Below are 14,391 nucleotides of genomic sequence, written 5' to 3' on the forward strand. Positions count from 1 at the left end.
ATCAGCTCAATGTCAAACATCAGCCTGGCACAACACCCCTCCATAGAGCAGCACCACCTGTATGATGACAAACACCTCAACAAACGAGGGGTCAGCCTTCTGGCCAAAGAACTGAAAGACATTGTGCTGAACAGACCCCCCAGACCTGGAACCCACACCAGCCAAAGCCAAAACATGGAGACATCACTAACAATGAAAAGACCTCAAACTCCACACACCTCACTACACCCAGGAGAAAAACCCCTCTACCCAAGGTCAGACCAACAGAGGCAAAAGCCATGGAGAAAACCCCCTGCCTCACACAGAGACACGCAGAGCAGAGACATGGAGGAAACCCCCTGCCTCACACAGAGACACACAGAGCAGAGACATGGAGGAAACCCCCTGCCTCACACAGAGACACACAGAGCAGAGACATGGAGGAAACCCCCTGCCTCACACAGAGACACGCAGAGCAGAGACATGGAGGAAACCCCCTGCCTCACACAGAGACACGCAGAGCAGAGACATGGAGGAAACACCCTGCCTCACACAGAGACACGCAGAGCAGAGACATGGAGGAAACCCCCTGCCTCACACAGAGACACGCAGAGCAGAGACATGGAGGAGATAAAGACCCTGCTCAGCACTCTATGTAAAAAACTAATGTGACTGTACAACACGAGAACATCTACAACACATCCAACAGTCACATCTCCAGCCCGTCCTACACAGCGCCGCTCATTACAAGGTATATGGACACACAATGACGTCCTTTATAATCAGCAGCTGGAATATTCAAGGCCTCAACGCCTCAGCCTTTGGATGCAAAATTAACGATCCAGACTTCATCCAAAGACTGAAAAATATCGATATACAAATCCTCCTGGAAACATGGACTAGGACAGAGAATGAGTCCCTGATGCCCACTGGATACAGAGAAATCTCTGTCCCCGCCCTGAAAAATAAACACATTAAGCAGGGTCGGTGTTCAGGAGGAATATTAGTCTGGTACAAGGAGGAGCTCCATGAGCAGATCAAAGCTGTGAAGCGAGGAGACAGCCACATCTGGATAAGAATAGGCAGCTCCATCCTCACCTCTCAGTCTGACATGTATCTCTGCGCAACGTACATCGCACCGCCAGAGTCCCCGTACTCCAACCCAGACAGCTTTGAGATTATACAAAGGGAAGCCGCCCATTTCCAGACCCTGGGCAGCGTTCTCATCTACGGAGACCTCAATGCAAGAACGGGGAGAGATAAAGACTACCTGACCAATGATGGAAATATCTTCATCTTTGGAGCAGAGGCCGACTGTCATAACTCCCTACAGAAAGAGAGAAACAGCTATGACAGCACCGTCAACAAAAGCGGGAAAAAACTACTGAATCTATGTCGAAGCTTAGGACTCCACATACTGAATGGCCGCACCAAGGGAGACTCTTTAGGAAGGTATACACTAAACTCCCATGTAGGCAGCAGTGTAGTAGACTATGCCATCACGGACATGGACCCCGCAAACATTGGCGCACTCATGGTCACTCCACAAACGCACCTGTCAGATCACAACCAATTACTTCTATACATCAAATCCACAACCAAACCATCTGCACAAAAACCACATCAAAGCGGCCTCTTCAACCTGCCCTCATCTTATAAATGGTCCAAAACGTCAACTATAAAATATAAAGAGACAATGAACAGACCAGAAGTGCAGGAGATGCTTCACAACCTCTACAACAAGGTGTATGAGACAAGCCCAGGAGGGGTCAATCAGGCCGTAAATGACCTCAATAATATATTTTATACCATGGCAGAGAAGTCTGACCTGAAAAGATGTGACTACAAGAGGCCACAAGAAATACATCCTAACGGTTGGTTTGACCGTGAGTGCAAAGAAGTACGGAAGACCCTAAGAAATGCCTCAAATAAGAAGCACCGAGACCCAAACAACACCGGTCTGAAGGAGGCCTACACCAACATACAGAGGCAATACAAGACCATCCTCCGAAAGAAAAAACAAAGGCACATCTCCACCAAACTTACCCAACTCCAAGACGCCCTCCATGACAACTCGTTCTGGGAATTATGGAAACACATGGGCAAAAATTGCAAGAAAAACAACCTTCATATTCAAAATGGCAATATCTGGCTCCAATATTTCAAGGACCTCTACAAAGATATCCCGAAAGAAGAACAAAGCCAAGAACAAAAACAAATAATATCAAAATTGAAGGCGATGGAGGAAACACTTAAAGATTCTCAAAACCCCCTGGATACACCAATAACACTGCAAGAAGTAACAGAGAGAACCTCAGACATAAGGTGTAAAAAATCCAGCGGCCTAGACAGAATCTCACCAGAAATGATAAAACACAGCCCGCCAGAAATACAGGCCGCAATAGTCAAACTATTTAATATGGTGCTGAGTGCCGGCTACTTCCCGCAAATCTGGAACCAAGGCCTTATAACACCAATCCACAAGAGTGGGGACAGGTACGACCCGGCCAACTACCGAGGGATATGTGTCAGCAGCAACCTGGGGAAACTGTTCAGCAGCATCCTGAATAAGAGAATCCTCAGCTTCCTCACCCAGCACAATGTCCTCCACCAAAGCCAAGCTGGGTTCATGCCAAACCACCGCACCACTGACCACATCTACACCCTGCGCAGCCTCATCAAGAGCCACGTCCACAATACAAAGAATGGGAAGATTTACGCCTGTTTTGTGGACTTTAAGAAGGCCTTTGACTCAGTGTGGCACCCGGGCCTATTCCTGAAACTGCTGGAGAGCGGAATAGGAGGTAAAACCTATGACGTCATCAGAAGCTCCTACACAGAGAACAGATGCAGCGTGAAGGTGAACGGGAGAAGAACGGCTGATTTCCAGCAGAGCCGAGGAGTCAGACAAGGCTGCAGCCTCAGTCCAACGCTCTTCAACATCTACATCAATGAACTGGCCACAGCTCTGGAATCCTCCTCAGCACCAGGTCTCGCCCTCCATGACACCCAGGTGAAATTCCTGTTGTATGCAGATGACCTTCTGTTACTATCACCAACCGAGAAAGGTCTCCAAGACAACCTGCAAATCCTAGAAAAATTCAGCTCCACGTGGGCACTACCCATCAATGCAAAGAAAACCAACATCATGGTGTTCCAGAAGAGAAACTCAAAATCCCCCAGGCACCCGACCTTTACACTAAATAACGCCACAATCACAGCGACCGACAGGTACACCTACCTGGGCCTAGAAATCAACCAATCAGGAAGCTTTAAACAAGCCATAGAGATTCTGAAAGACAAGGCGTGCAAAACCTTCTATGCCATCAGAAGAAAACTCTATCATCTCAAACCACCAGTAACGGTCTGGCTGAAAATCTTTGACTCCATCATCTCCCCAATCCTCCTGTATGCCAGTGAAGTCTGGGGTCCGGACACATACCCAGACTGGTCAAGGTGGGATTCCAGCCCAACAGAAATCTTCCACCTAGAATTCTGCAAACACCTTCTCCAAGTCCACCGGAGCACCACAAATAGTGCCTGTCGGGCAGAACTGGGCAGATTCCCACTACACCTCACAATCCAGAAGAGGGCGCTATCATTCTGGGCCCATCTACACAGCAGCAGGCAAAGTTCCTATCACCATAAAGCCCTGTTACACCAAGGGGTCCCAGGTAAACCAGGCCCCCCAGAACATCTCACCCTCACCCGGCCTGAAGAAAATGTCACTCAGCGCGGCCTCACAAAAGCCGAAATCAAGAAGACAATAAACAAAGGCCAAGAGGAGTATATCAGAGACTGGAGGAACGACATAAAGACATCCCAGAAACTGACAATATACCGGAGTCTACAGCGGGAATATAAACTGGCGCCATATCTGGAGAAACTGCCAAACCCCAGAGACAGACAGATCCTGAGCCGCTACAGACTGAGCGCCCACAACCTGCTCATCGAATCCGGGCGCCACAGACAGACCTACAAGCCCAGGGAGAGCCGACTGTGCCAACAGTGCGACCAGGAGGCCGTGGAAGATGAGGCCCACTTCCTGCTACACTGCTCCAAATACTCAGCAGTGAGGGACACTCACTTCAGGAGACTCTCTGATCTCTTACCGGACTTCAGCTCCATGGAAGAGGAAGAGAAACTCTACATCCTGCTGGGTGAAGAGGAAACCACAGTGGGCACAGCGGCACAATATGTCACTGCATGCCATAAACTGAGAGAGACATGATATGCCATGGACTTGTATAACCCCGACCCTAGATATGTCCCTATCCCCAAGCCCTCAGTCCCTATCCCTCATTCCCTTACTTCTTACTTGCTTTGGCAATGCTAATATGTATTTGGTCCTGCCAATAAAGCTTCTTTGAATTGAATTGAATTGAATTGAATTGATAGATAGATAGATATGAGATAGATAGATAGATAGATAGATAGATAGATAGATATGAGATAGATAGATAGATAGATAGATGATAGATAGATAGATAGATAGATAGATAGATAGATAGATAGATAGATAGATAGATAGATGATAGATAGATAGATAGATAGATAGATAGATAGATAGATAGATAGATAGATAGATAGATAGATAGATAGATATGAGATAGATAGATAGATAGGATAGATAGATAGATAGATAGATATGAGATAGATAGATAGATCGATAGATAGATATGAGATAGATAGATAGATAGATAGATAGATAGATGATAGATAGATAGATAGATAGATAGATAGATAGATAGATAGATAGATAGATAGATAGATAGATATGAGATAGATAGATAGATAGATAGATATGAGATAGATAGATAGATAGATAGATAGATATGGGATAGATAGATAGATATGGGATAGATAGATAGATAGATAGATAGATAGATAGATAGATAGATAGATAGATAGATAGATAGATAGATAGATAGATAGATAGATAGATATGAGATAGATAGATAGATAGATAGATAGATAGATAGATAGATAGATAGATATGAGATAGATAGATAGATAGATAGATAGATAGATAGATAGATATGAGATAGATAGATAGATAGATAGATAGATAGATAGATAGATAGATAGATAGATAGATAGATAGATAGATATGAGATAGATAGATAGATAGATAGATATGAGATAGATAGATAGATAGATAGATAGATAGATAGATAGATAGATAGATAGATAGATATGAGATAGATAGATAGATAGATAGATAGATGATAGATAGATAGATAGATAGATAGATAGATAGATAGATAGATAGATAGATAGATAGATAGATAGATAGATAGATATGAGATAGATAGATAGATAGATAGATAGATAGATAGATAGATAGATAGATAGATATTAGATAGATAGATATGAGATAGATAGATAGATAGATAGATAGATAGATAGATAGATAGATAGATAGATAGATAGATAGATAGATAGATAGATATGAGATAGATAGATAGATAGATAGATAGATAGATAGATATGTGATAGATAGATAGATAGATAGATAGATAGATAGATAGATAGATAGATAGATAGATAGATAGATAGATAGATAGATAGATAGATAGATAGATAGATAGATATGAGATAGATAGATAGATAGATAGATAGATAGATATGAGATAGATAGATAGATAGATAGATAGATAGATAGATAGATAGATAGATAGATAGATAGATAGATAGATAGATATGAGATAGATAGATAGATAGATAGATAGATATGAGATAGATAGATAGATAGATAGATAGATAGATAGATAGATAGATAGATAGATAGATGATAGATAGATAGATAGATAGATATGAGATAGATAGATAGATAGATAGATAGATAGATAGATAGATAGATAGATAGATAGATAGATAGATAGATAGATAGATAGATATGAGATAGATAGATAGATAGATAGATAGATAGATAGATAGATAGATAGATAGATAGATAGATAGATAGATAGATATGAGATAAAGTAAATGTCCATAAGACGGAGTTTGGGATAGAAGATTCAGACAACAGGGGGTCAGGCACCTTGGAGATCACATACTCCGAAGAGCAGAGGAGCATTCAAGCGAGGAAAGCAGTAAAACATGCCACAATCAGACACAATCCAGAGACACTTTTTGCTGACTTTACCTCTAAAGAAGAAGTCAAGAGGAAAACAAATGTATTATTCTACACTGAGCACCGCTCCGCCTGGCACACAGCCCTGTGCCAGCACTATAAGGACATATCAAAGTGTGGCATCAATAAGGGCCGACAGATCAGAATAAAAGACCCAGGAAATGATGGGAGTATTACACTTACCATAAGTCTATACAATAACGGCAACGTTCTCATACAAGGCAATGAGGACAAGCTAGAGGAATTCCAAGAAATCTTTCATCATATTAAAGACCAGGCCCAAACTTACAAAGAACAACAAACTCCAGCAACCCAGACCAGAGATGGACATACAGAGACAATCTCCAGCGACACCCCCGCTGCCCCATGTCCCAATGTCCCACACCCCTCACCCGACACCCTCAGAGACTGTTTATCTCAATTAGAAAGAGACTTTGTACAATTCAAAGAAGAACTTCAAAGAAATCTCGGTGACAAAAACACAAATGACCAAGTAATTAAAGAGATAAACAAACTGAAGTGTGAACATGCATCAGCTCTGCAGGAAATACAATGTACACTCCGAGAGCTGCAACAAGAAAATACAAAGCTCAGATTAGAGATAGAAAATCTAAAACCACAAACACAAAGTCTAGGAGCAAGGGAGAGCGCTGAGGTAAGGACTGCCAATGACCAGGGCGCTAGTACATCAAATCACCCAAACCCAATAAATATTCCTGAAATTAATGAAAACAAACTAGGAGAAAACAGAGCGATACAAGTGGGTACAAAGCCGACCGCCAACCAATCCTCCAGCACAGAACCACAGCAGCACCACATAACACCACCAAGCAGGACCCAGGACACAAGCATCAGACAAGCCACCCGCAAGTCACAATGTCCTGATACTGTCCTAATAATTGACTCAAATGGCAAATACCTTAATTCACGGCGACTCTTCCCAGGAAAAAGGGTCAGTAAAATTCACTGTGCAACTATCCAACAAGTCACATCAGTCATCAATAACCCACATTTTACCAATCCAAACCATCTCATTATACACACGGGTACAAACAACCTCCAAGACCAGCAACAGCAGATTGCAGAACAACTGACCCAACTAGCAAAGACGGCACAACAAAAGTTCCCTGACAGTAAAATAATTATATCATCTGTGCTCCCAAGAAAAGATGTACCCAACGAGATCACCCAGGCCATCAACACAGAGCTGGCAGCGAACATCAGATCAATGTCAAACATCAGCCTGGCACAACACCCCTCCATAGAGCAGCACCACCTGTATGATGACAAACACCTCAACAAACGAGGGGTCAGCCTTCTGGCCAAAGAACTGAATGACATTGTGCTGAACAGACCCCCCAGACCTGGACCCCACACCAGCCAAAGCCAAAACATGGAGACATCACTAACAATGAAAAGACCTCAAACTCCACACACCTCACTACACCCAGGAGAAAAACCCCTTTACCCAAGGTCAGACCAACAGAGGCAAAAGCCATGGAGAAAACCCCCTGCCTCACACAGAGACACGCAGAGCAGAGACATGGAGGAAACCCCCTGCCTCACACAGAGACACACAGAGCAGAGACATGGAGGAAACCCCCTGTCTCACACAGAGACACACAGAGCAGAGACATGGAGGAAACCCCCTGCCTCACACAGAGACACGCAGAGCAGAGACATGGAGGAAACCCCCTGCCTCACACAGAGACACGCAGAGCAGAGACATGGAGGAAACACCCTGCCTCACACAGAGACACGCAGAGCAGAGACATGGAGGAAACCCCCTGCCTCACACAGAGACACGCAGAGCAGAGACATGGAGATGCTAAAGACCCTGCTCAGCACTCTATGTAAAAAACTAATGTGACTGTACAACACGAGAACATCTACAACACATCCAACAGTCACATCTCCAGCCCGTCCTACACAGCGCCGCTCATTACAAGGTATATGGACACACAATGACGTCCTTTATAATCAGCAGCTGGAATATTCAAGGCCTCAACGCCTCAGCCTTTGGATGCAAAATTAACGATCCAGACTTCATCCAAAGACTGAAAAATATCGATATACAAATCCTCCTGGAAACATGGACTAGGACAGAGAATGAGTCCCTGGTGCCCACTGGATACAGGGAAATCTCTGTCCCCGCCCTGAAAAATAAACACATCAAGCAGGGTCGGTGTTCAGGAGGAATAGTAGTCTGGTACAAGGAGGAGCTCCATGAGCAGATCAAAGCCGTGAAGCGAGGAGACAGCCACATCTGGATAAGAATAGGCAGCTCCATCCTCACCTCTCAGTCTGACATGTATCTCTGCGCAACGTACATCGCACCGCCAGAGTCCCCGTACTCCAACCCAGACAGCTTTGAGATTATACAAAGGGAAGCCGCCCATTTCCAGACCCTGGGCAGCGTTCTCATCTACGGAGACCTCAATGCAAGAACGGGGAGAGATAAAGACTACCTGACCAATGATGGAAATATCTTCATCTTTGGAGCAGAGGCCGACTGTCATAACTCCCTACAGAAAGAGAGAAACAGCTATGACAGCACCGTCAACAAAAGCGGGAAAAAACTACTGAATCTATGTCGAAGCTTAGGACTCCACATACTGAATGGCCGCACCAAGGGAGACTCTTTAGGAAGGTATACACTAAACTCCCATGTAGGCAGCAGTGTAGTAGACTATGCCATCACGGACATGGACCCCGCAAACATTGGCGCACTCATAGTCACTCCACAAACGCACCTGGCAGATCACAACCAATTACTTCTATACATCAAATCCACAACCAAACCATCTGCACAAAAACCACATCAAACCGGCCTCTTCAACCTGCCCCCATCTTATAAATGGTCCAAAACGTCAACTATAAAATATAAAGAGACAATGAACAGACCAGAAGTGCAGGAGATGCTTCACAACCTCTACAACAAGGTGTATGAGACAAGCCCAGGAGGGGTCAATCAGGCCGTAAATGACCTCAATAATATATTCTATACCATGGCACAGAAGTCTGACCTGAAAAGATGTGACTACAAGAGGCCACAAGAAATACATCCTAACGGTTGGTTTGACCGTGAGTGCAAAGAAGTACGGAAGACCCTAAGAAATGCCTCAAATAAGAAGCACCGAGACCCAAACAACACCGGTCTGAAGGAGGCCTACAGCAACATACAGAGGCAATACAAGACCATCCTCCGAAAGAAAAAACAAAGGTACATCTCCACCAAACTTACCCAACTCCAAGATGCCCTCCATGACAACTCGTTCTGGGAATTATGGAAACACATGGGCAAAAATTGCAAGAAAAACAACCTTCATATTCAAAATGGCAACATCTGGCTCCAATATTTCAGGGACCTCTACAAAGATATCCCGAAAGAAGAACAAAGCCAAGAACAAAAACAAATAATATCAAAATTGAAGGCGATGGAGGAAACACTTAAAGATTCTCAAAACCCCCTGGATACACCAATAACACTGCAAGAAGTAACAGAGAGAACCTCAGACATAAGGTGTAAAAAATCCAGCGGCCTAGACAGAATCTCACCAGAAATGATAAAACACAGCCCGCCAGAAATACAGGCCGCAATAGTCAAACTATTTAATATAGTGCTGAGTGCCGGCTACTTCCCGCAAATCTGGAACCAAGGCCTTATAACACCAATCCACAAGAGTGGGGACAGGTACGACCCGGCCAACTACCGAGGGATATGTGTCAGCAGCAACCTGGGGAAACTGTTCAGCAGCATCCTGAATAAGAGAATCCTCAGCTTCCTCTCCCAGCACAATGTCCTCCACCAAAGCCAAGCTGGGTTCATGCCAAACCACCGCACCACTGACCACATCTACACCCTGCGCAGCCTCATCAAGAGCCACGTCCACAATACAAAGCATGGGAAGATTTACGCCTGTTTTGTGGACTTTAAGAAGGCCTTTGACTCAGTGTGGCACCCGGGCCTATTCCTGAAACTGCTGGAGAGCGGAATAGGAGGTAAAACCTATGACGTCATCAGAAGCTCCTACACAGAGAACAGATGCAGCGTGAAGGTGAACGGGAGAAGAACGGCTGATTTCCAGCAGAGCCGAGGAGTCAGACAAGGCTGCAGCCTCAGTCCAACGCTCTTCAACATCTACATCAATGAACTGGCCACAGCTCTGGAATCCTCCTCAGCACCAGGTCTCGCCCTCCATGACACCCAGGTGAAATTCCTGCTGTATGCAGATGACCTTCTGTTACTATCACCAACCGAGAAAGGTCTCCAAGACAACCTGCAAATCCTAGAAAAATTCAGCTCCACGTGGGCACTACCCATCAATGCCAAGAAAACCAACATCATGGTGTTCCAGAAGAGAAACTCAAAATCCCCCAGGCACCCGACCTTCACACTAAATAACGCCACAATCACAGCGACCGACAGGTACACTTACCTGGGCCTAGAAATCAACCAATCAGGAAGCTTTAAACAAGCCATAGAGATTCTGAAAGACAAGGCGTGCAAAACCTTCTATGCCATCAGACGAAAACTCTATCATCTCAAACCACCAGTGACGGTCTGGCTGAAAATCTTTGACTCCATCATCTCCCCAATCCTCCTGTATGCCAGTGAAGTCTGGGGTCCGGACACATACCCAGACTGGTCAAGGTGGGATTCCAGCCCAACAGAAATCTTCCACCTAGAATTCTGCAAACACCTTCTCCAAGTCCATCGGAGCACCTCAAATAGTGCCTGTCGGGCAGAACTGGGCAGATTCCCACTACACCTCACAATCCAGAAGAGGGCGCTATCATTCTGGGCCCATCTACACAGCAGCAGGCAAAGTTCCTATCACCATAAAGCCCTGTTACACCAAGGGGTCCCAGGTAAACCAGGCCCCCCAGAACATCTCACCCTGACCCGGCCTGAAGAAAATGTCACCCAGCGCGGCCTCACAAAAGCCGAAATCAAGAAGACAATAAACGAGAACCAAGAGGAATATATCAGTGACTGGAGAAACGACATAAAGACATCCCAGAAACTGACAATATACCGGAGTCTACAGCGGGAATATAAACTGGCGCCATATCTGGAGAAACTGCCAAACCCCAGAGACAGACAGATCCTGAGCCGCTACAGACTGAGCGCCCACAACCTGCTCATCGAATCCGGGCGCCACAGACAGACCTACAAGCCCAGGGAGAGCCGACTGTGCCAACAGTGCGACCAGGAGGCCGTGGAGGATGAGGCCCACTTCCTGCTACACTGCTCCAAATACTCAGCAGTAAGGGACACTCACTTCAGGAGACTCTCTGATCTCTTACCGGACTTCAGCTCCATGGAAGAGGAAGAGAAACTCTACATCCTGCTGGGTGAAGAGGAAACCACAGTGGGCACAGCGGCACAATATGTCACTGCATGCCATAAACTGAGAGAGACATGATATGCCATGGACTTGTATAACCCCGACCCTAGATATGTCCCTATCCCCAAGCCCTCAGTCCCTATCCCTCATTCCCTTACTTCTTACTTGCTTTGGCAATGCTAATATGTATTTGGTCCTGCCAATAAAGCTTCTTTGAATTTGAATTGAATTGAATTGATAGATAGATAGATAGATAGATATGAGATAGATAGATAGATAGATAGATAGATAGATAGATAGATAGATAGATATGAGATAGATAGATAGATAGATAGATAGATAGATAGATAGATAGATAGATAGATAGATAGATAGATATGAGATAGATAGATAGATAGATAGATAGATAGATAGATAGATAGATAGATAGATAGATAGATATGAGATAGATAGATAGATAGATAGATAGATAGATAGATAGATAGATAGATAGATAGATAGATATGAGATAGATAGATAGATAGATAGATAGATAGATAGATAGATAGATAGATATGAGATAGATAGATAGATAGATAGATAGATAGATAGATAGATAGATAGATAGATAGATAGATAGATGATAGATAGATAGATAGATAGATAGATAGATAGATAGATAGATAGATAGATAGATATATAGATAGATAGATGATATAGATAGATAGATAGATAGATAGATAGATAGATAGATAGATAGATAGATAGATAGATAGATATGAGATAGATAGATAGATAGATAGATAGATAGATAGATAGATATGAGATAGATAGATAGATAGATAGATATGAGATAGATAGATAGATAGATAGATAGTTAAACAAATATATCCAGCAGCACCAGTATACGGTGGGTGCAACTCCTCAGGAACAGACCACGTTCTAATTCCAATAATATCCAAAAAAGAGGCAGCACTCCGCAGAAAATATGATAAAGGGTGTATTTATTGCCCCCTGTGCGTGCAACGTTTCAGCTCTATCCTCTAGAGCCTTTCTCAAGCCTTGAGAAAGGCTCTAGAGCAGGGGTCAGGAACCTTTTTGGCTAAGAGAGCCGTAAACGCCACATATTTTGAAATATAATTCCGCGAGAGCCGTACAATATGTTTAAAGGGGATACATGTCCTGTGGAGAGGGGGATACATGTCCTGTGGAGAGGGGGATACATGTCCTGTGGAGAGGGGATACATGTCCTGTGGAGAGGGGATACATGTCCTGTGGCGAGGGGGATACATGTCCTGTGGAGAGGGGGATACATGGCCTGTGGATAACCTGTGGAGAGGGGATAAATGTCCTGTGGAGAGGGGGATACATGTCCTGTGGAGAGGGGGATACATGTCCTGTGGAGAGGGGATACATGTCCTGTGGAGAGGGGGATACATGTCCTGTGGAGAGGGGGATACATGGCCTGTGGATAACCTGTGGAGAGGGGATACATGTCCTGTGGAGAGGGGGATACATGTCCTGTGGAGAGGGGGATACATGTCCTGTGGAGAGGGGATACATGTCCTGTGGAGAGGGGGATACATGTCCTGTGGAGAGGGGGATACATGGCCTGTGGATAACCTGTGGAGAGGGGATACATGTCCTGTGGAGAGGGGGATACATGTCCTGTGGAGAGGGGGATACATGTCCTGTGGAGAGGGGGATACATGTCCTGTGGAGAGGGGATACATGTCCTGTGGAGAGGGGATACATGTCCTGTGGAGAGGGGATACATGTCCTGTGGAGAGGGGGATACATGTCCTGTGGAGAGGGGGATACATGTCCTGTGGAGAGGGGGATACATGGCCTGTGGATAACCTGTGGAGAGGGGATACATGTCCTGTGGAGAGGGGGATACATGTCCTGTGGAGAGGGGGATACATGTCCTGTGGAGAGGGGATACATGTCCTGTGGAGAGGGGGATACATGTCCTGTGGAGAGGGGGATACATGGCCTGTGGATAACCTGTGGAGAGGGGATACATGTCCTGTGGAGAGGGGGATACATGTCCTGTGGAGAGGGGGATACATGTCCTGTGGAGAGGGGATACATGTCCTGTGGAGAGGGGGATACATGTCCTGTGGAGAGGGGGATACATGGCCTGTGGATAACCTGTGGAGAGGGGATACATGTCCTGTGGAGAGGGGGATACATGTCCTGTGGAGAGGGGGATACATGTCCTGTGGAGAGGGGGATACATGTCCTGTGGAGAGGGGATACATGTCCTGTGGAGAGGGGATACATGTCCTGTGGAGAGGGGATACATGTCCTGTGGAGAGGGGGATACATGTCCTGTGGAGAGGGGGATACATGTCCTGTGGAGAGGGGGATACATGGCCTGTGGATAACCTGTGGAGAGGGGATACATGTCCTGTGGAGAGGGGGATACATGTCCTGTGGAGAGGGGGATACATGTCCTGTGGAGAGGGGGATACATGTCCTGTGGAGAGGGGATACATGTCCTGTGGAGAGGGGATACATGTCCTGTGGAGAGGGGATACATGTCCTGTGGAGAGGGGGATACATGTCCTGTGGAGAGGGGGATACATGTCCTGTGGAGAGGGGGATACATGGCCTGTGGAGAGGGGGATACATGGCCTGTGGATAACCTGTGGAGAGGGGATACATGTCCTGTGGAGAGGGGGATACATGTCCTATGGAGAGGGGGATACATGTCCTGTGGAGAGGGGGATACATGTCCTGTGGAGAGGGGATACATGTCCTGTGGAGAGGGGATACATGTCCTGTGGAGAGGGGATACATGTCCTGTGGAGAGGGGGATACATGTCCTGTGGAGAGGGGGATACATGTCCTGTGGAGAGGGGGATACATGTCCTGTGGAGAGGGGGATACATGTCCTGTGGAGAGGGGGATACATGTCCTGTGGAGAGGGGATACATGTCC

This window comes from Rhinoderma darwinii, chromosome 12, assembly GCF_050947455.1.
Source record: "Rhinoderma darwinii isolate aRhiDar2 chromosome 12, aRhiDar2.hap1, whole genome shotgun sequence".
NCBI classification, from domain to species: Eukaryota; Metazoa; Chordata; class Amphibia; order Anura; family Rhinodermatidae; genus Rhinoderma; species Rhinoderma darwinii.